Below are 23,476 nucleotides of genomic sequence, written 5' to 3'. Positions count from 1 at the left end.
CATTTCAGATTTTCATTTTTTTTTTTTGTAAAAAATTCTAAAAAACTATCCATTTTGACATTATGGGGTGTTATGTGTGGATCAGTAACAAAACAAAATGTGTAAAAGTCAAGGGGTGTGAATACTTCCTGAAGGCACTGTATCTGGTCAACTTGCTGACGAACTCGTGAATATTCACAATGCTTGACTGTCGGCTAAGTCAATCAACACCAATTGTGGATCACTGTCATCCGACATTGACGGAGAGGGAACGTTGTTGTAATTCCATGACTTTCCAGGGGCCGGAGAGTGTTAGAGAGTGTTCGAGTTTAGAGAATTAGCCATATTCTTTCTATCATTACCTCCGCTACCAAAGGTGGATGGAGGTTGTTTTCACCCCTGTCTGTCTGTCTGTTTGTCCGTTTGTTTGTGAACAAGATATCTCAAAAAGTTGTGGACAGATTCGGACGAAATTTGGCAGAGATGTAGCGTATGTTACAAGGACGAAATTATTAGATTTTGGTGCAGATCCGGATTCGGATCCGGCTACTAGAATTTTTAAAGTGATTCTTCACCATTGGGAGATCGGGACAAAAACGATACATAGCAGGATATCTCAAAAAGTTATAGATGGATTTGGACGAAACTTTGTGGACCGGTTGGGTGTGTCACAAGAAAGAATCCATTCAATTTTGACGAAGATCTGAATATGGATTCGGATATGAGAATTATTTAATTTTTAAGTCATTCTTCACCTTTGAGTGATATGGCTAAAACGATACATAGCAGGATATCTCAAAAAGTTGTGGACGGATGATTTTGAGTAAATGTGATTCTGTGTTGTGATTTTCTGGTCTACTCTGGGATACAAAGCGTAAACGGTTCACCTGGCGGAGGTATGCTCCCTACTGAGTGCCGTTCTAGTCGTGTAGGTTATTTTTTCCTCGTTATTTTTTTCTTTCACCAGTCCTAAGCTGCATCCTATATTACCCCATCCCTGGGGCCTGCACGAGAATTCTAGCACAATTCGCACAACACATTTGATGTGTATACAAGCTTCGTGAGCCATAATCACGAACGAGATCGATGATAAATCAAGGCATTGAAGAAAGATCACGAAGACATATGATACATATACCTCGTCTGCATGGGAGCGGATTCGGGGGCTTGTTGCAGGTATCTTCGGTTTGCGGAACAGTTCGAGCATCAGCTTTGAGTCTGGGACTCAGCTTTGCAGTTCGAACCACAGCTGAGTCATACCAAAGACTTTAATAAAAATGGTATGTGCTGCTTTCTTGCTTGACGCTCAGCATCTAAAAGGGATAGAACATGGACGACCATGAATTGGTAATAATGGCACAGGCTTTGATGGGCCTAACAGCTTCCTCCTTTGTCCAATTTCCTTGTAAGATGACTCATATTATTATTGGGGGACCAATAATGTAAAAGACTTGGTCTCCTATTGTTATTAGTCTTCTTACTATTCTTTCCGCAGCATCGGCACTGTTGCTCCGATTAAGTTGAAACCTTACAGGAATGTTGGGGCCAATAGGAATTTATTCCATCATTTTCCCGAATTTTGATTTTGCAATCACCATGGCAACTAGCTTGGATTTAAGCAAAAACTTTTTAAAATTTTTTTTTGCTATCGACTCGACTCTTGCCAGGTTATGATCATCTACCCATAGTGCAAAAAGGTTGTTCAAGATGTCGTCATCGGTGAAGAGGTTTGGCAGCCACGTTGAGGTGAAAGAAAATTTCTCCGATTACCACGAAACATTTTTTGTGTCATCTCCAGTCTACACAACAATAGGAACTTGAATATGAAAAATATTTTTGATTGGTCACATAGTCTGACAATAAAAAACAAAACAAAATTGATGATGTCATGGCTTGCGCCCCTGCATCAGTGCTGGCAGTTTTAATTATTAAATTTTATAAACTAGCAACGGTACCCGCCCTATGGGCGGGGCTTCAATTGGGAGGCTCAAATGAAAAGGCAAAATATCAGAAATTGAAGGCTTTTTTTATTTTAAACGATTTATATAAACATCCGTTGAATCATATCACACGCAAATCATCAAAATCTAAACACTATTTGTAGAATTTCAATAAAAGCCACATCACTGTTCATATCGGTGAATATAATTCCATCGTGTTTGGAAAAACTGGAAAATTGGAATTGGAAGAATTTGAAAATTGGGGAAAAAATTGGAAAAACAACATAGCCTATTTTACTCCAGGCGGTCCCAGGATTACCCACCCAAAATTTCGTTGTGATCGGTTCAGCCGTTTTTGCGGTACCTGGGAACAGACAGACAGACAGACATTTGGTGAATTATAGTAAGATTATCATGCAGATGCCCTAATTGCCATTGTTACTAAGAAGTTCTGTGCATGCACGCCAATGCATCGTGGGACCACCAGATTCTTTTGAAAGTCCCGACTTGGTTGCCCTTCTTGGCCAAAGATTGCCATTCACGTTACATGTGAACACCTGTGTGCGTGACTTTGAATACAGGGTCGGAGCTGAAGACCATACAGTAACCACACTCCGAGATAGCAAGCAGTGTAAACTCAGGTCAATGAATATCAGCAAAGACCAGACTACTTGCGATGTGTAGATCACAAAGATCAGGACAGGGATTTAGAAATTGTTCACGGTTCCCATAATATATAACACACTTTGCGGAAGACAGTGCGATGTTGGTTTTTCATTATTTTATCAATGTCTTGCTTACTTACCTTGTATTGACACTGTAGGTACAGAAAGGTCACATTCTGCTACTCTTATGTCTTTTATCATTGTTCATTGTATTTTGTGGGACATTTTCCTGATGATTTTTAAAAATACTGCAATTTGGAAGCTTTTTCTGTATACAAAGTCGAGGCTCGTGGGGGAGTTGGACTTGGCACATAAAATGGATCAGGAGGTATAACAAGACAAATGGAAATAGGAGAAAGACAGGGGAGAAACACACCCAGCAGCAGGGTTGAGGGACAAAACAGAGGGACACCTGAACAAATAAGGGATGTGGGGAAGAATGAGGTATAGCGGAGGACTCACGGGGTGAACAAGATGGATGCAGCCGTAAACTCTCAGCAAGGAAAAACTGGAAATTTGGAAATAGGTGGGCTTGGTGGAGGCTGACGCGGGTTATAAAAAAATCATGGCTTTGGAAGGGTGGTAAATGGAGATGGTGGTTGTTGTTGTTTCATGTGCAGCCTGTGGCTTCTGGTTGCATCATTTCCTGGAAGGATTGCTGTGCAACTGATGCACCTGTTCCCAATAAGCTGGTATTCATTTTTCTGACCTCAAAAGGATGAGCCAACCCAACTGGTGTTAATTCAACAGCACGACAGGGGCTTGAACTCAAGACCTTAAGAGCTTAAACCAGCCACCTTAAATGTTAAGCCAACACCAGGCTTGGAGATGGTGGTGTGAACAGCTGACTTGAAAACGTGGAGAGAACAATGAGATTGAAGAGAATGTGGACGTTGGTTCTACAGGTGGAAAAAAGAGGAATTAATCAGTGGAGGTAAGTTTTAGATGAAGTGCCAATGGATTATATTCTGACCTTTTTGATTATATTTATGATTTGTGAGTGCTGCACAATGGTTAACCTGAATCAGTTATCAATATTTTTCACACTTCGAGCCATCCGCAGTGTTACACAGAACACCACATCAGTTTGGAAAATGGCAAAGTGGTCAGAGCAGCTGCAAAAACACAAAATACCTGTGTTACACTGGTTGTCTTGGGATATATAAATCTGTATAAGGGAAGAGGAAGGTAGGAAGAGATCCTTCCAGGTACGAAGAGATCTGTATAAGGGCAACAAATCTCAGCAATAGTGTTCAGAGGGTATTCAAAATGTTCCATGAACAAGATAACCACAATAATCCAAGACATGCTGACATCATAATTTTATATACCGTACTAGTACAGTAGTACACTCACTCCACACGGAAGCGGCAGGAAAGGTTGTGCTATTATACTCTGTGGGGTATATAGATTACAGTAGGCCTACACTCAGGTCCATTCGTGGAGGCAACAATCATAGATTGCTTCACGGATGTCTGGATTCCTCCAAATGTATTTCATTTTAGTGTTAAACAGCATTAGCGACTGTTTAAAAAAGGTAATCATACGTGCTTGTTGTTTATAATTTTTTTCACTTCTGGTAGGGGTGACCCCACTAAACGCCACAATAAGTTATTTATACACATTAACACAGAGTTTGTCCAAGAAGGGAAAACCCTTTGGGGAGATGAGACATTATTAGTATTAATATTTTTTGTGATAACATTGATATTATGCTTTTAATAGTAGTGTTGTGTTGCTATCACTTTTGTTATTAAAAGCTGCCTTGGAAAAACGCCATGATAAGCTTTCTAATCACACATATACACCTCAACATGCAAACCCCTTGGTGGAGAAAAACCCCCTTGGGGAGTGGGAGAAGGGAGGGGGGGGGGGGGGAGAAATGAACTTGTACAACCTCCATTGTGTGATGCTTTCTCCTTTTCTCAACCTCCATTGTGTGACGCTTTCTCATATATGTATGTATATATATATATATATATATATATATATATATATATATATATATATATATATGTAGTTACGGTTTCCGCGCGACCCTCATTCCCTTACCAAGGGGAGATTAAGCCCCTTGTTATTTTTGGGTCGCCGCGTGAGACTCGAGTCGCCACTCCCGGGCAGACGCAGGACAGGGTTTTGGGACAATTCTCGCACGTACCTAAGTACCTACGCCGCCGCGGGAGCGGGGATCAAGTCTCGCACGAACCACGCGTAATTTGAGTACGTCCGAGCAGATGGCGTACCACGTGGTCCGTGCAGTTACCTTGTATTGGAACCCGATTAGAGCGATATAATTCGTACCACGCTTAGTCAATAGATGGAAATGATGGGAACGATCAAATAGAAGGAAGAACACAGGTTTATTTACAGCTATACACGGCGAAGAGACACAGAGCAGGCACTTAAGCAGTCTTCGCTTAATCCCCAGACAATGGGCCCGTTCACACTCACAGGGGGAATGAAGGAAGGATGGTTCATGCGCTGAACGTGCCGGCTTTGTTGTTCAGGAACAGCTCGCCCGGCGTGGCCCTCTGCCAGTCACAGCACGTCCCTCGACGAAGGCAGGCAGGCAGGCGGGAGGGATTCTTGTGGCACGTATCTTGAACAAAGGTAGGCTGGAAGATATGCGCGTCTCTGCAGCCCGACACGGCTGTCCCTCACAGCGCGATTACTATAACGGTGCGCTTTCACTCTTGCAACTCAATTCAGGATCTGACTCAAGCTCAATTCAACAGAGGACCCCAGCTCATAACTTGGTTCAGCGCACCTCTCCTCAGAACTCGTAATTCAACACAGTGCTTCGAACTGGTAACTCAAGCTCATCACTCAGTGCAGGTCCTCCTCAAACTTAGTTCAGCGCACCTCTCCTCAAAACTCAGCAAGCGCCTCTCCCCATAACTGAGAACCCGTCCCTTCACTGGGGTGGGGCTCTACGCAAAGGGTTATATTGCCACGCCCTGAGACTGCCTCGAATGTTCCAAACCACGCCTTTTGACGCAGTGCTAAGCCACTCCCCTCGAGCCCTGATTGGCGGCTCATGCTTACCGGTCACTCCCACTTCTCCTGTCCCGCCTTACTTCGGCCTGCCTCGACTTGTCAGGCCGGCATCATGATAATTTGCGCCAAAATTCAAAGCATCGAGGCGGCACAAAGCATTGGAAGGAGACCTAACCCTCATTATTCTACTCAACGCAAAACTACACATAGGAAAGGTCCACGCTTACACTTACTAAGAAATAACTGAGCTTAAACGAGGCTACATGTTGTAGTGTGACTAACTATGAGGGGAAAATTAACCTTTTATTGCAAAAACACAAAACCGCAACAATATATATATTGTTACGGTTCTCCGCCGCCCTTCTTCCCCTTACCAAGAAGGGATTAATCCCCTTGTTCTTTCTGGGCTTGGCGGACCCGAGACTTTTTTTTTGTTTTTTGTATACTGAATCGAGGCTCGTGAAACAGCTGAAACGCCCCTTCTTGACTTGAACTGACTTCTTGACTACTTGCTACTTGACTACTTGACTACTTGACTTGACTACTTGCTTGACTTCTTGACTTGAAACGCCCCTTCTGGGAAAACGCAAAGTAGGGTTTCCGGACCAAGTCTCGCTCGTACCTAAATCCCTGCGCCACCACGGAAGCGAGGAAGCAAGCCTCACACGAGCCACGTGTGGTTTGGGTACGTCGAGCGGATTGAGTACCACGTGGTCCGTGCAGTCCTAGTAGTGGAACCAGATTCGAGCGGATTCATACCACATACCATTCATACCATTCATACCATACCAGATTCATACCACGCTTAGCCAATGAGGAAATCACAGGAACGATTGAATGGAAAAAGGAAGAACACAGGTTTAATTATTCCCACACGTATATACAATGATCGGGATGCAGAGACACAGAGCAGCACTTAGTCAGTCTCATCTTACACCCAGACTCAGGCCCGTCACACTCACACAGGGAATGGCAGATGGGTCGATGTTCCAGCCAGACGCGTCGATGTGGTCGTCCAGGAACGGCCCCGTCCGGCTCTCCACGGTCCCAGCACGTCCCGCGAAGATGGCAGCAGGTGGGGGAAGGAACCTCGTAGCATGTCTCCCAAACAAAGTCAGCCGATGAGGTAGAATGGAAGATGCGCGTCTCTCAGCGCGGCTGGTGATTACACAGCCGTTATCACTCGCTCGACTTAATGCACTGTACGCGGATCAGCCTCCAGCTCAACCGAGCGTCACTTTATAATAGCGCGTATTCCGGTTCATGCGCGTCTTTCTTCACCCGCGTATCTCTCAAAGTTATTTGATGCTCTTAACTCCTGCTCGTCAACGATTCCTCCTGGTTGGTCAATGCACGCGAGTCCTTCTCATCAGCGAGTCCTCTCGGGGGCAAGTCCTCTCGGGGGCTTTGTGCAACGCTTATATAGATACGCCCCGAACCTTCTTGAACCCTCTCGAACCTTCCAACCACGCCCTGTGACGCAGTGCTGCCGTCACAACCTCTGAGCCCTGATTGGCGGCTCGTGCTTACCATCAGCGCCTCTGCCGCCCCTCATGCGGCTCCGCCCCGACCCTCCTAGGCCTGCCTCGTGTTAATTCGCCCAAAATGAACCAAAGTCAGCGCAAAGGGGCATGAGGCTAGGGAGGCTGGAGAGTCAGTAGAAGTAGGACCTATTCTCCTGACTCTACTCAACGCAGCACTAACATAGGAAAAGGACTAAGCTCAAAAATACTAAGAAATAACTACACTATCGCGAGGCTACATGTTGCTTGTGTGATTAACTATGAGGGGGAAATTTTAACCTTTATTATACTGACTGTACAAACTCAAAACCGCAACACTACCCCTCTCCCTCGTCAGACTCGTCCCCGAGTCGAACCTACAAAAATTGGAACGACCGGTTTTGAGAAAGATCTGGGACTAACTTTTACTGTTACATGTGACATATAGATGTGGTTCCCCCTAACATTTACTCTAACCCCTGTATGCAACAGTTTTAAAACACTAAATATGTCCCACCTACTGCATTGAGTATCTAACTAACAGAATCACGCCCACAATTAACCGAATCCGGAATTGCTTTCAAACTAAACATAGAGCCGGTGGGCAGCATTTTATATACAAGCACAAAACCCTACTCATTATTTACAGTTCTACGACCCAGGACATGTCCTTTTTGGAAAGAAGATTGTAGGGGTAGAGAAAGCACAGCAAAGTCCACAAACACACTCAAAAATCACATTTTTGCTGCTTGCTTCTTGCATCTTGCTGCTTGCATCTTCTGTGTGCACATATCAAACAGGCAAGCCCCCGGACCGGCATACAGGCCATTCCTGCTCTTCGGGGCTAAATAAACTTACAATTATTCTCGTCCCTAGCACACAATAATAAAAAATATGCACAACAAGTGTGTTCGTTTTATTTCTTTGCCAAGCAGGGCCATCTTTAGGTGGTCCGACTGCGTGACATTGATGCCACTCAAAACAAGTGGTCCGAAGATGCAAGGTGAATTTGCAGCAAAGTGCTACACAGGTGAGGTGTAAGGCCACAAAACTTGTGGTCCATAAGTATAATGTGCAGCAAAGTGTTTGTGGCAGCAAAGTGCTGCACAGGTGCAGCGAAGTTAGTTATAACAAATGAAAAGGATACGGCAGCAAAGTGCTGTGCAGTTCAGCTGCACAGATGTAGCAAAGTGCAGCAGGGGTGTTGCACAGGTCGATGGTGCTGCACAATTCCACCTCCAAAATGGTCATGGGGTGGGGGGAGAGACAAAGCACGACCAGCAAAGTGGAAAGGGCACAAAGGTACACAGCAATACAAGTTAATGCAGCATGAGGGGCGCGGAAGAGCGAGCAGAGCAAGCCCGTCCCTAACCGTCCATACCCCCCAACGTCAGCTTACATTACCATAGCCCTTCCTTGTATTTACAATTCGTCTCTATGTCTTGTCTCCCATATCCCCCTCTATCTCCAAATCCGTCTCCCAATCCCTCCCAGGAAGGAAGGAATGGAACAAACACAATGTCCCCTTTACGTCATGATGCGTCTTTACCACTCAAACAGTTTACAAAGCCTTGGTGCTGGTGTGGAGCGTCGTCCTCATCGGTGCATGGCTGTGGATGGCACGAAGGGAATTCCTCAATTCCTAACTACTCTAGTAACATTAACTCATTTAAACTACCTGGGGTCATGCCCTGCCAATCCGCCATCTTTAAACTATGTGGTTCTAAAAACCGAATCCCCATTGCCCACTCTGCGGTGCCCCTGAATTTGGGCCTCACTCCCCCTGAATTTTCATACTGTGCCCTTGCACAATTTCGGGGCTTGACGTGTGGTTCCACTAGCAGGTCTACCTACCTCCGCCACTGAAGTCGCCACCCGAGCTTCCCTGCTCCTGCGACTACCTAACTGGGGAAGGCCCCTCTTGGTGCTTTACCCCCTGATGCCCTCCTTGGCAATGGGCAACCCGGGTCCTTCCCTTGGATCCTCGGGCCCCACTGAACAATTCACAACTACTCTGACAGGCTCCCAGAGCCTACCTGCAGCCTCACCTGGCCGACAAACTACCAGTGACGGAGTGCCCCAATAACCATACTCACCAATTAAGCCACACGCCCAGCCATGTCACTGACTCATGCACCCTCCAAAGCACTTCATTGCCACTACCTGCACCACAGGTGTCAATATCCAAACAATTTACCTAAGCCCTCTACCTGACTTTAAACTACCCACCCCGGGTGTCCGTGAATGGGTCCATCTCCACCCATTCACTCCTTCGCACCATGCATTCCACACCTTTTATTCTCACACACCAATTACCTCGCACACCTTTTGTGCGCACACACCTTCCGTCTTGCACACCATGCAAGACAATTCACACTACTTTCCACACACACCTCGAACACAACTCCGTTTGTCTCAACACAATCCTAACACACACAGCATCATCTAGCTAGCTGCTTTTCCCCTAAAACTCGTGCTGCCCTGTCATCGCATTAAACTAAGCACTCCCTTCGTCATTATCAACCAGCTAATCTCTCTACGTCCCCACTACAGTACAAATGTCCCTACTTAATTCTCATGTCCTCTACAGTCCTCTAATTCCCTATCAATTATCCTAGCCCTCCCTCGGCTAGCTTCGGTGCCCCATGGAGGTAACCATCGCTGGCCCCCCATGTGCCTGTCACTGCCACCCCCCTAAACTAATGCTCATGAGCCCGGACTCGTGTGAGGAATGGTAAAACTACCATTCCTCCACGAAGGGTACACTATTGCCATTCGTCCACTCCACTTGAGCCTCTCCATGCGGAAATACTTCGTCACAGCTCGGCTTCGAAAAGCCGAGCGATCCATTCGGGTGGTTTGTCTCCTGTAGGTTGGGTCCATGCGGCATCTTTGATCCAGGGGAGGAGGCATGGATGGGCTGAGTTCAGGGCCCCATCTCGGCGCAGGGCCTCGTGGTCTCACACATGATGGCCCAACCGCCCACGGTCGGAGCATCCCACCCGCCAAGGGGCGTGGTTCCAAACTCTCCGACCTCCCCTTGAACCTCGCCATTCGCCTTTCCCGCCACGGCACTGCACCAACCATACAGGGTGGGGTCCGGCTTGGGTCGTGCATGGCAGTCCTTGTGAAACGGCCGTGGCATCGATCCCCACCGGTCCCTCCCACACACAACTCACCGAGGGCTCACGTCGGCTATCCGTCGCGCTAGATGCTACCCCGGTCTGTGTCGATGCTTGAGCCGCGTTCTCACCACTCGCGACCCACTCTGTAATTGCACACCGAGGTGTCCCTGTGACTCCCATACACTCCATACATTCTTTTACAGCACACTCTCCTTCCACGTCCTCTGGTGTGCATTCCCCCTTGCACACCGTACTCGCACCTGCACACCTAGGCACACTCACACCTTCCACACAATCCGTTACACACTTTTCTGTTATGTACTCCGTAACACCCACGGGTGTGCACTCTCCCGGTACACACCCAATCCTCGTACACTTTTTCCCCACTCTCGGGTGTGCACTCTTTCACACACTCTGTAACACACTCTTCTCCGACACACTCTTCCCACACACAGTCTGGTGTGCATTCTCCCTCACACTCTGTAACACACTTTTCTCGCACACACTCGTGCTCCGGTGCACACTTTTCTCTCATACGCACGCCATTCGCCCTCGTACACTGCACAATCGACCTTCCATGACCGCCCGGGTTTCGTCTCGATCCCAAGCGCGCCAAAACCCTTTTCCCACCAAACACACTCGCGCCATTATATCTCACCTTGGGTACCTTCTTCTCCGCCAGCAGCACCTGCAAACTTTTGATTTTGGGGTTAGCAAGCACGACATCATGATGTGAACACAGACTTTGTACAAATCCCATTTCTACCTTCCGCGATTTATCTCCTATTTCTCCCGTCTCCTCAATTTCAATTATAATCATTTCCTCGACGACCGCCGGCGGGCATAAAATTTCCTTGTCCAATTCGGCGGCCGTCGGCTTTTCTACACCCCGAGTCGCGATTTCTATACCCTCGGTCAACTTAGCTGCGCTCTGCTCAACCTCGCTCTCCATGCGTTCCTCACACTGTTTCACCTCGTGGCGTACCAATGCGACCTCCCCGCTCAACCTGCGCCCAATGTCCTCCCCCAATTTTTCCATATCACACCTGGATTCCTCCCTCATCTTTTTTAATGTCTCCCCTCGGGTGTTCATTCTTTCATTTATTTTATCCATGTCATTCTTTAGTCCCCGCATTTCGTCCTTTTGGGCATCAATTATTTCCCTTTTTGATTTGTCCCCCATTTCTTTCATTTCCCGGGTGGAATTGTCACTCATTTCTTTCATTTCCCGGGTGGATTTGTCACTCATTCCTTTCATTTCTGCCATGAGGTGCGCCATGACGAATTGCATGTACCCTGGCACCACGGGCTCGGCTCTCGCCGCCACGTGCGAGGCGCTGCCATTTTCTACCCCTACTGCCGGCCCCTCTTCAATTTCCTCCTCTTCTCGCAACTCTTCCTGTGGGTCCTGGGTCATCAATTTCTCCTCCTCATCTTCCCCCACCGGCATTCGACCGTCTTGGCTAGCCATGGTACGAATATTCAATTTTGGTTTTAAAAACTAAATTTCGTCCACTTGCAATTTCGAGTGCATGAAGCGCACTCCAGGTCCAATCCCACTCCCCGACACCAATTGTTACGGCCAATATGTAAAATTGGTGTCCAAAATTTTGTCAACATTTTTTGTCCGAAGTTCCAAATCACCACTCCTGACTACCAAATGTTATGGTTCTCCGCCACCCTTCTTCCCCTTACCAAGGGGGGATTAATCCCCTTGTTCTTTCTGGGCTTGGCGGAACCGAGACTTGAAACGCCCCTTCCGGGAAAACGCAAAGTAGGGTTTCGGGACCAAGTCTCGCTCGTACCTAAATCCCTGCGCCGCCACGGAAGCGAGGAAGCAAGCCTCGCACGAGCCATGTGTGGTTTGGATACGCCGAGCGGATTGAGTACCACATGGTCCGTGCAGTCTTAGTAGTGGAACCCGATTCGAGCGGTTCTATTCGTACCGCGCTTAGTCAATGAGAAAATCACAGGAACGATTGAATGGAAAAAGGAAGAACACATGTTTAATTATTCCCACACATATATACAATGATCGGGACGCAGAGACACAGAGCAGCACTTAGTCAGTCTTATCTTACACCCAGACTCGGGCCTGTCACACACACACAGGGAATGGCAGATGGGTCGATGTTCCAGCCAGACGTGTCGACGTGGTCATCCAGGAACGGCCCCGTCCGGCTCTCCACGGTCCCAGCACGTCCCGTGAAGATGGCAGCAGTTGGGGGATGGAACCTCATAGCGTGTCTCCCGAACAAAGGCAGCCGATGAGGTAGAATGGAAGATGCGCGTCTCTCAGCGCAACTGGCGATTACACAGCCGTTATCACTCGCGCGACTTAATGCAGTGTACGCGGATCGGCCTCCAGCACAACCGAGTGTCACTTTATAATAGCGAGTATTCCGATTCATGCGCGTCTTTCTTCACCCGCGTATCTCTCAAAGTTCTTTGACGCTCTTAACACCTGCTCGTCAACGATTCCTCCTGGTTGGTCAATGCGCGCGAGTCCTTCTCATCAGCGAGTCCTCTCGGGGCAAGTCCTCTCGGGGGCTTTGTGCAACACTTATATAGATATGCCCCGAGCCTTCTTGAACCCCTTGAACCTTCCAACCACGCCATGTGACGCAGTGCTGCCGCCACAACCTCTGAGCCCTGATTGGCGGCTCGTAGTTACCGTCAGCGGCTCTGCCGTCCCTCATTCGGCTCCGCCCCGACCCTCCTAGGCCTGCCTCATGTTAATTCGCCCAAAATGAACCAAAGTCAGCGCAAAGGGACATGAGGCTAGGGAGGCTGGAGAGTCAGTCGAAGTAGGACCTATTCTCCTGACTCCACTCAACGCAGAACTAACATAGGAAAAGGACTAAGCTCACAAATACGAAGAAATAACTACACTATCGCGAGGCTACATGTTGCTTGTGTGACTAACTATGAGGGGGAAATTTTAACCTTTATTATACTGACTGTACAAAATCAAAACCGCAACAATATATATACAGACTTGGCATTTAATATGGAATATATATTTTTTCTTGACTTGGGTTTACTTTCTTAACTCAGTATATCAATCTGGTGAGTTTCTTTTACCCTTTGGTGATGTCTTTGTTGAAAGAACCATGTCACTGATTGTCTTTTGCAGCAAGAAGTCAATAACAGGATTATATCACAGGTGGCGTGACAAAATGTAAGGACAGGTACATTTGACGATTGGCTTCACAAACGGGTATATAAGGGTTGTTGCGTTCTGTATCAGTGGAAAACAACTGCTGCACGTCTACAAAAGTTATTGCCGCTTCCTCTGGAGATGGTCCATCAACTTGACAATGCTGTTTGTCATGGAGTGGTGGCTTTACGAAATTCTGGCATGAAACGGCGTGCTATTGCTCGGCAGTATGGCATCACTCAAGGTCAGGTGTCAAAGATCCTGAAACGAAATGCTCGGAGGGGTGTCCCTACTCCAATACCGAGGCCAGGACGTCCACGCAGAACCACAAGGAGAGATGATCGCCAGCTGCACCGGTTAGTCTGCAATGGCCATACCAAGTCAGCTAATCGGCTTAGGGCTGAGTGGCAGCAATTGACAAATGTGCCTGTATCCAGAAGGCTAGTCAACCAACGACTGGTTCAAGCAGGCTATCGTGCCAGGCATCCCCTGAGAAAGCCACGCCTGACCAGACAACACCGCCAGCGCTGATTGCAGTGAGCGAGAGAGCACCGTCAATGGCAGCCAGGACACTGGAATCACGTGACCTTCAGTGACGAGTCTAGCTTTCTGGTCTATCGTCAAGATGGCCGCGTCCGAGTGCGCAGACAAGTGCATGAAGCCCACAACGAAGATTGTATAGTGCCAAGAGTCCAGGCTGGAGGTGGTGGGGTGACCGTTTGGGCTGCTTTTCATGCAGGAGGTAAAACTGACCTGGTTGTCCTGAATGGAAACCTGCCATGTCCCCGGATATGAATTCGATAGAGAACTTGTGGGCAGAATTAACATGTCAAATCGACAACTTGGACCAGCAGCCAACATCTGTGCGTGAATTGCAGCAGGCTATTGTCACTGCATGGCGAGCGATTCCTGTCCAAACCTTGGCAAATCTCGTGAACAGCATGCCTCGACGTGTACGTGCTCTCCTGAATGCTCGTGGGGGTTACACGAAGTACTGAACTGTAATTTTACTGTCCGTAATCCCAGTCATAATTTAGCTTTTGTTTTTGTTGAATTTTTTTTGGCTAATGTGCAAAATAAAGAGATACTTCTGGAAAACGTACAGAAGTTTAACACAGTACTGTCCGTGAATTGAGTTCGATATCAGTTTACATAACTTTCAAGGATCAATTTATTTGCTTCGAAATGTCAAATGTGGTTTTTGTTTCTTTTAAAGGTCACATTAACAAAATCTCGAATAATTTCAACATAATTCCAATGAACTTTTGGTTCTAAGTCATTTTGAAAAGTAAGTTCACCCCCACAAAAAAAATATTCCATATTAAATGCCAAGTCTGTATATATATGTATATATATATATATATATATATATATATATATATATATATATATATATATATATATATATATACTGTATATATATATAAATAATATATATAAATAATATATATATATATATATATATATATATATATATATATATATATTGTAACGAATTTGAGAAGTGTAACGAATTTGAGAAAATGTAAAGAATGTGAGAATTATGGTTTTGTTGTGTGTAAATGGCATCCTCCATAATGTAAAGAAAGGTCGAAGCTCGTCCTCTTAGTTAATTCCACAAACCTACACACAGGACACCATATATCCTTTTAAATAGTTAGTCCCTTATTCTATGTAGGTTATGGATGTGTTTCCCAATAGTTTGACTCTTCATTGCACCGAATTAAATAAGAGTAGGCCCCTCCGACGCCCCATGGCAGCTTCCAAGTGCCAGGTTTGCCAGGTTTGCTGCAATTGACTCTTTAGCCACTTTGCTGCAATTGACTCTTTAGCCACTTTGCTGCAATTTCATCCCCTGTCCACTGTTTGCTGCATTTGACTCCATTACGCACGAGGTAACCAACGGAGTCAGCCAAGCGCAAGGAACAAGGCGTGGCTTTGCCAACGCGTCATCAAGAGGGGTGGGATCGGTAGCCCTCGCGACCAATCAAGGCCGAGGCAAGCTGACCGAGGGGCGTTTACAACGCACGCGGGAAAGAAACCCAAAAGCACGTTATAAAAGGACACGCGCAGGTTTCTATAGGGCTTTTTGGAGAAGATTGAGGTCTTGGAGAAGTCACAGAGTCCTGAGAAAAGATTGAGAGGTCCGGAGAAGATTGAGAGAGAGGTGCGGCAGATGCATGATCCAGCTAAAGCAGCCAAGAGAGAACGAGACGTGAGGGGGTGCTGATACTGCAGCAATACGCCGAGACCCTCTAGGCCCTATTGCCGGTTGTGGAGACGCGGAGCTGCCATCTGCTGTTCGCTTCGAGCACGGAACGTGGACCTCGACGGTGTGGAATTGCCCGGACCTTCCTGCCCTGCCATCGGCTTGGACCTTCTCCTTCCTCCAGTGATTCCTGCCATCATTTCCCCGTGTAAGTGTGATTGTTCGTCCGTCTTTCATGTTGTCTTGGGGTATTAATTAAGACTGCCATATATATAAGCTAATCATTGCACTATGTCTCCTGCTCCTTCCATTGCCTTATAAATCATCTTTCTTTTCCTTTCTGCTTAGTGTGTATAAATAGTAATAAATCTTGTTATTCCCTACTTTGTCTTTACTTCTTCATGCTCTTTCGGTCGCTTGAGGTTTCTATATTGAGTGTACGTGGCGCGATTCGGCCAACGTTCAGGATCGGGTTTAGTGAAGGCTAATGACTCAAACTTCGGGTTGCTAAAAACCGCTCGGCAACTAACTAGACCATCCAAACCGAGGTTCGAGCAGTACTTGTCTCCCTAGTCTGCGGAGGGACGGATAAAGGTATTCGGGATAGAGCCTGGACCCATAACCCTGATCCGTTCCATCCCGCGGGATAGCGTTACAAGTACCAGGACCGGGGAGACGGCCAGCTTAACAGGACAAGGGGCTAATCACCCCTTGCTAACGGGAGAGCCGTCCCCCGTATCCATAACAATATATATAAATATACACGTATATTTTATGTACTAGCAACGGTACCCGCCCTACGGGCGGGGCTTCAATTGTGAGGCCCAAATGAAAAGGCAAAATATCAGAAATTGAAGGTTTTTTTTAAATTTAAACGATTATTATAAACATCCGTTAAATCATATCACACGCAAATCATCAAAATCTAAACAGTATTTGTGGAATTTCAATAAAAGCCACATCACTGTTCATATCGGTAAATGTTATTCCATCGTGTTTGCAAAAATTGGAAATTGGAAAAATTGGAAAAACAATATAGCCTATTTTACTCCAGGGGGGTCCCAGGATTACCCACCCAAAATTTCGTTGCGATCGGTTCAGCCGTTTTTGCGGTACCTGGGAACAGACAGACGGATAGACATTTGGTGAATTATAGTAAGATGTGTGCGTTGCGTGTGTGTTTATGGCTGAGAATAATAGATTTTTTTTTATCAGATGTACCCCCTTGTTATACTTATGTAGTGTGTCTTGAACGTGAATGTTGAAATAACTATTTGAATGCCCCATACACATTAGGGTGGTCCAAAAATTTGAAGATTGGATTTTCATTTCTCCACGAGCCTGCCCCTATTCCTCTTGAAGAAAGTCGTTTGTGGTGAAAATATGAGCTTGATTGGACAATATTTAGAGGTTGCTCAAAATGTTGACAAATTTTAATGAATAATAAGATTTTTTTTATTTTTTTTTATTTTTTGTATACAAGATCGAGGCTCGTGAAAGAGCTAACATTAATCACACAAAAAGACAAACCGACACACAAAACACAAAAAACAAGGGGAGCGGCAGACAAGATGGGGAGAGAGGGGGAAGGACACAAAAGAGAGGGGGAAGAGGGGGAAGGACACAAACACAACATTTGAGAGCAGGGACATCGGGAGGACTTGGGGGGAGGTGGGAGAGGAATAAAACATATGAACACTGCAAGGACTCTGGGGTGAATTACCGGGGGTAGAAAAGATCAAGGTTTTCGATGGGGGAAGATAAGAGATGGTGGTGAACAGCTGTTTTAAAGACCTGGAGGGAGGAGTGGGATTGAAGGGAGTGGGGGAGTTTGTTCCAGAGGCGGGAGAAAAGGGGAATGAAAGAGTGAAGGTGAGCAGAGAGCCTAGACTTTGGCAGTTTAACCATAAGAGGGTTGCAGGCAGATCTTGTGCGACCTGAAGGAATATTGGGGGGACAGAGCACAGAGAGAGCTGGGGGAGCAAGGCCGGAGAGGAGTCGGTAGAAGACAGAAAGACCACCAACCTGCCTGCGGTGAGTGAGTGAAAGGCCCTCGGTGTTGACTACATCGAAGGAGATTCCAATGATTCTGAAAGCTTTGGCCTCAACAGCGTGAAGCCGAGCAAGGTGTGAGGCAGGAGCACCAGCCCAGAGGGGAGAACAGTATTCCATTGAGCTGCGGATGAAAGCCTTGTATGTGGTGAGGAGCTCAGGTGTGCCAAGGAAGGACTTCGCACGACGGAGGATGCCCAGTCGGCGACTGGCTTTGGAGGCCAGCTTGGAAATGTGGTTTTCCCAAGAAAGATCATGGCAGATAGTGAGACCCAAAAGCTTGAGCATTTTTTGAGCTTGAGCAAAAGCAAAATTGAGCAAAAGCTTGAGCAAAAGATATAGAATTTTTAGCATCATACATCAATTCATAGATAATTATCTATTTTCAATTACTGAAATTATTTATTATTGTTGGCTTGCACTTGTTTTCAATGGTATGACCAAGAGATTGTGCAAAAGCACTGGCCACAAACATAGCACGCCGATCTGAGAGATTTACTCTGTCCAGAGTTGCCACTTTTGCTGGAGTGATCACCTTGATGGGAGCCTTTTTCACCTGTTTGGCAGAAGATGGACTTTGGAGTTTGAATTCATTGTCCCCTGAATCGGAGCTTTCAATCTCAGACTCATCATCATCATCAACCACAGCCGATGTTGATGGAACAGATTGCATTGCTGTTAGGGTCTCAGCAGCATGTTTCTTCTTTCTTTTGTCTTCATTCTCAAGCCTGATACGCTTTCTGTTCTCCTTCACTGCCAGAGTGTTGTCCACAGATCCCAAACGTGAACTTGAGGGATCCTCACGCTGCATGATAAGGAATGCTTTGTCTTCTTCATTCGTCATTTTCTCAAGCGCATCATTTGGTGAGATATCGAAGAGGGATTGAAGATCATCTTTGAACATCTGCTCCTTCACTCTATAGTTTGAATGTCTTGGTTCTATTTTTCTTTACCAGTTTGTGGGCATCATACAACTTCAAAAGTTGGCGCTCACAGGAATCTACTCTCTGCACTGGAATTCGTCCTTTTCCCATTATGCACACACAGCTTGTACACTAAGTTTGGCACTTTCACGAACTGTATGGTGTTCTTGTATGTGATGGTACACCATTTTCTGCAATGTGTGTCCTTTGGTTGGTAGTCCCCCACATATTATTTTCTTTTCAGACTTGTCCAGCAACCAAACTGTGGAAGAGCTGCGAGTTTCTGCCATCGGAAAAAAACAGGATAAATTAAAAATGTTATTATTTGAGCAACCTCTAAATAAGTTCCAATTGACCTCATATTTGGTTCATATGATCTTTATAAGAGCATGGATTTTTAATAGTATTAAATATTACATATATCTGTGGACCACCCTACTACACATCTTATAATCAAAATGACTGTAGGGGAGGGGGGGGGGGGGGGAGTTGGAGTGTAAATGAAATTAATTCTCTTTTCTGAAACAGGAAAATCTACACCAATCCATACATATAGCATCTCATTAACTTTCTCATTCTTGGTCACTCTACTCATTTTCAGGGGTCATTCAATTGAATAACGTATTTCACGAAGGAATGACTTTATTTGTCCTCCCCTCCCCTTCCCCGTGCAGGTCTGGTATGAACACACAATGAGTCTTCAAATAATACTCCAGAACAATGATTATGACCGGAATTTGGCTCTGTTAATACTTGCATGTTAGCACATTTTCATAAACAACGTCTCCATCCTAATAACACTTTAGGGATATCTTTGATAAAGTTCAACCCTTTCCATTTCTCTTTTCCTTCATGGATAAGCTAAGTGGCCACATTTTACGGTCCCTGTGCCGGAACTGGAGAATTCAGGTTGGACAAGGGGGCCAGGTTACCAGGACAACCGAGCAAGTAGTACTCTACTCTTCACGGACGCACGTTCATCACTGCCGAGGGAAAGTGGTTGAATTGCCCGGCATGCTACTAAATCGTTCGCACTGCTGTGTGGTGAGGATCCTTTGTCCAACAACGTAGCCATCACGATCTAACACTGGGACACATATGTACTGTACTAGAGGCCCTCCAAAAGCAGCTAGCTGTCTGTGCAGAGGTGAAAGCCACCTTCTCGATTGTTGGAGACGATTTTGTGTCTGCCTTGATGTCCTCTCATCATCCGTGTGTTTACTAACACATCTCTGCTGAGCTTCTCTGTTTTGTGCGATTAATGTGCCAGACCACAAAAGGGCTGGACGCCCTCCTCAATACCTTCAGGATTACATTCGATTTTTAGATTTATTTGTGAATTCGGGAGATGACTGCCATGCAGAACTGATGTGTTAATGCTTTGAATGTTTTTGAAACCTATCTTGATTAACTTTATGTATTATGTCGTTGATTTGTTTTTTTATTAAAGTCAGGTCAGTCTTTTGGGACTGCCCCTGGTAACATGTAACCCAGTGTTGCCTGCCGCATGGTCGGGTTGTTTGCGACTAAACCGACACGCCTGATTGACTTTTCCAGTGGAGAAGTGACAGTGACACTCAGCTAGGACCAAAAACAACACCTGACAAAGGGCAGATGGATGTGCTCCCTTTAGGAACCAACGGCCATCCAGCATGGAGATGGTGTCTCCTAAAAAACACCCAATGGGGGTATGAAAATGTATTTTTCTGCCTGGCCTAGTTACGCATCCTGTACAGTGGTCCTGTGAAAAGGTTTCCTTGTTTCAGGACGAGGGGAAAATTTTGCCAGATTTTGCTCTTCCTCCTTTTCTTTGTAGCCCTTCACATTTAGTGGCTCTCAGCCTTGTTTAGGGCGACTTTCAATAATATACATTTTTTATTATGTCCCGGGAGGTAGCGCCTCCACTCTGGAATTAGCGTGTGGCATGCCATAAAGTTCATGTAAATTGTCAATGGCGCGATAAAAAGTAGTGCGTTCGCATTTTGTTAGATGATCATAACATTTAGCACCTGCATCCCTCTTGCATGCCATTTAGCACCTCATCTATTTGTCATATTCTTCAACATCCAAGTGAAAATTTTAATCAAACAGTCCATTTAATGTGAACAGAATTAGGGATTACAATGAACACATATTAAATCGGATATATATATAACAGGGGGCTGCAAAAGTAGGTATACAGTAATGAAAAACAAAACGTGCGCACAAAACGTATTGTTTGGGGATTTGGGAATTGTGTGTGTAATTTGATGTAAATTTTCCCTTTTTGTATGCTGTAAATCCTGTAAATATCACCCTCCAAGTATCAAAGATCACCGGTCGTCTGCAGTTAGGCCATCGCACACACGGAGCAAATCTATGATTTCCTTCATTAATTATGTCCTTATCCTATGTAGTTGAAGGCTCTGTTTTCCACTAGTTCATTACGTTGCATCAATTAAATAAGACAGGTCCCTCCGACGCCCCATGGCATCTTCCAAGTGGCAGGTTTGCCAGGTTTGCCAGGTTTGCTGCAATTGACTCCTTTAGCGACTTTGCTGCATTTTCATCTCCTTTATCCACTTTGCTGCATTTCATCCCCCGTCCACTCCATTACGCACGAGGTAACCTCGGAGAAGAAAGGCGTATCTCCACCTCGTCATAGAGGGGAGGAATGAGTCAGCCCCGCTCAACCAACCAAGAACAAGGGGTTGGACTTGGAGAGGGTGTGGAGAGAAACATCGAGGAGCTTCGCGAAGGTTCAAGGGAGGGGCATATATAACCTGCGGTGGCACGGCCCCCAAGAGAGAGATACGTGCGACGATTGTGAGAGCAGCAGGTCGAAAGGGAGAGATATACGTGCGACGATTGTGAGAGCAGCAGGTTGAAAGGGAGAGATACGTGCGACGATCGCGCAGGCAGGCAGGAGATTGAGGGAGAAAGACGCGTCAGATGATTTGGAGAGAAGGGGAGGACCAAAAGAGCCCGAGGCGTGCAGCGACAACCAGCCCCTGCCGCGTGCAATGAGATACGTGTGCCGACGTCGCCCTGCTCGCTCCCAGCCTGAAAAGGACCGACTTGCTGTGCGCCCTGCCAAGCCTTCCAGCTTGTGCTTCGACCTTCTCCCTCCAGCCAAACCAACCTGCAATTTCCCCATCGTGTGAGTCTGCCCGTTTGTCCATCTTTCATGTTGTCTTGGGGTTTATAAGTAAGACTGTTTAATATAAGCTAATCATTGCACTATGTCTCCTGCTCCTTCCATTGCCTTGTAAATCGTATTTCCTTTCCTTTCTGCTTTAGTTGTGTGTAAATAGTAATAAATCCTGTTATTCCCTACTTTGTCTTTTTCTTCTTCATGCTCTTTCGGTCGCTTTAGAGGTTTCCATCATTGCACACCTGTGGCACGATTTGGCCAACGTTTAGGATCGGGTTTAGTATTGTTAATGGCTCGAACGTCGGGTTGCTAACACCGCTCGGCAATTATAACATCTAAAACCGGGGTTCGAGCGGTACTTGCCTCCCTAGTCTGCGGAGGGACGGATAAAGGTATTCGGGATAAACCCTGGACCCATAACCCTGATCCGTTCCATCCCGCGGGAGAGCGCTACAAGTACCAGGACCAGGGAGACGGCCAGCCTAACAGGACAAGGGGCTAATCACCCCTTGCTAACGGGAGAGCCGTCCCCCGTATCCGTAACAATTGGTAGTCAGGAGTTGGGATTCGAACCTGGGACTAAATTTATTTAGCCCAAATTTTGGACACCAATTGTACTATTGGCCGTAACAATTGGTGTCTGGGAGTGAGATTTGAGGCCTGAGCCAAATCTTTTATAACATTAAAAAATTTGGTCAAAATTAAGAGCGCCCAAAATTTTTAAACATCCTAAATTTAAAATAGTGCCATGGATGGTCAAGGCGATCGGATGCAGGTGGGTGAGTCAGAAGGGGGGGTAGAAGTGACCCAGGACCCCAGGGAAATGTATGTGGGAGAAATGGAGGAGGAGGGCAATGGTAATGTGGTTGTGGGGGGATCAGGCGCACAAAATGGCGACGCCACGCACGAGGTTGGAGGCGCACAAAATGGCACCTCGCACATGGTGGCGACGAGGGTCGAGCCCGCGGTGCCAATGGAATGGGACTGTTTAATGGGACAGTTGTTTACATTTTTGAACCAGTGGGATGAAGAAAACAAAATGTATGCCCAGGGGCTCATATCCACCAGGGAAATTAACAACATGGGTGTCCAAATGACTAAGGAACTAAAATAAATGAATGCAGGGTCAAAAAGGGAGGAATCCAGGTGTGATATGGAAAAGATGGGGACGAATTTGGCAATAGGGGAGAACCTTGGGGGCAGATAGGGCGAGCAGGTCCAATGGGTGCACGACGAGGTAAAGCAGGTCGAGAAGCGCTGGTTGAGCAAAGCGGAGAAAAGCGCGGGTAAAATGACGGGGATAGAGATCGCGACCCGGGGTTTGGGGCAACCGGCGACCGTTGAGATAGAAGAGGGAATTTTATTAAAGCCAACGGTCGTCGAGGTGAATAAAGAAAAAGTGCTGGGAATTGAAATTGGAGAGACCGGGGGCTTAGAAAAGCACTCGCGGCAGGGAGGAATGGATTGTGCACAAAGTCTAAGTTCACATCCTGATGCCGTACTTGCTAATCCTTATAAAGATTTGCAGGTGCGCGTGGAGAAAAGGATCCCCCAGGTGAGTCGTGCTGTGTATTGTGCGGGAAGATTTTGTAGAAGGATGTTTGGCGACAAAAGAATTTTCATGCGCTTGGGATGGAGGAAGCATCCGGGCATTGGTGAAGGGTCCCCTGTGAGTGGAAAGGGCGCGCTTGTGGAAAAAAAGTGTGCATCGGGGAATGAGCGTGTTACGGAGCGCGAGTGTGAAACCGAGTGCGAACGAGAATGCACGTCGGAGGGTCTGTGTGAAACAGA

The sequence above is a fragment of the Myxine glutinosa genome, chromosome 8, assembly GCF_964187855.1.
Source record: "Myxine glutinosa chromosome 8, kmMyxGlut1.1, whole genome shotgun sequence".
Taxonomy (NCBI): domain Eukaryota; kingdom Metazoa; phylum Chordata; class Myxini; order Myxiniformes; family Myxinidae; genus Myxine; species Myxine glutinosa.
Note: the sequence above shows the minus strand (reverse complement) of the source record.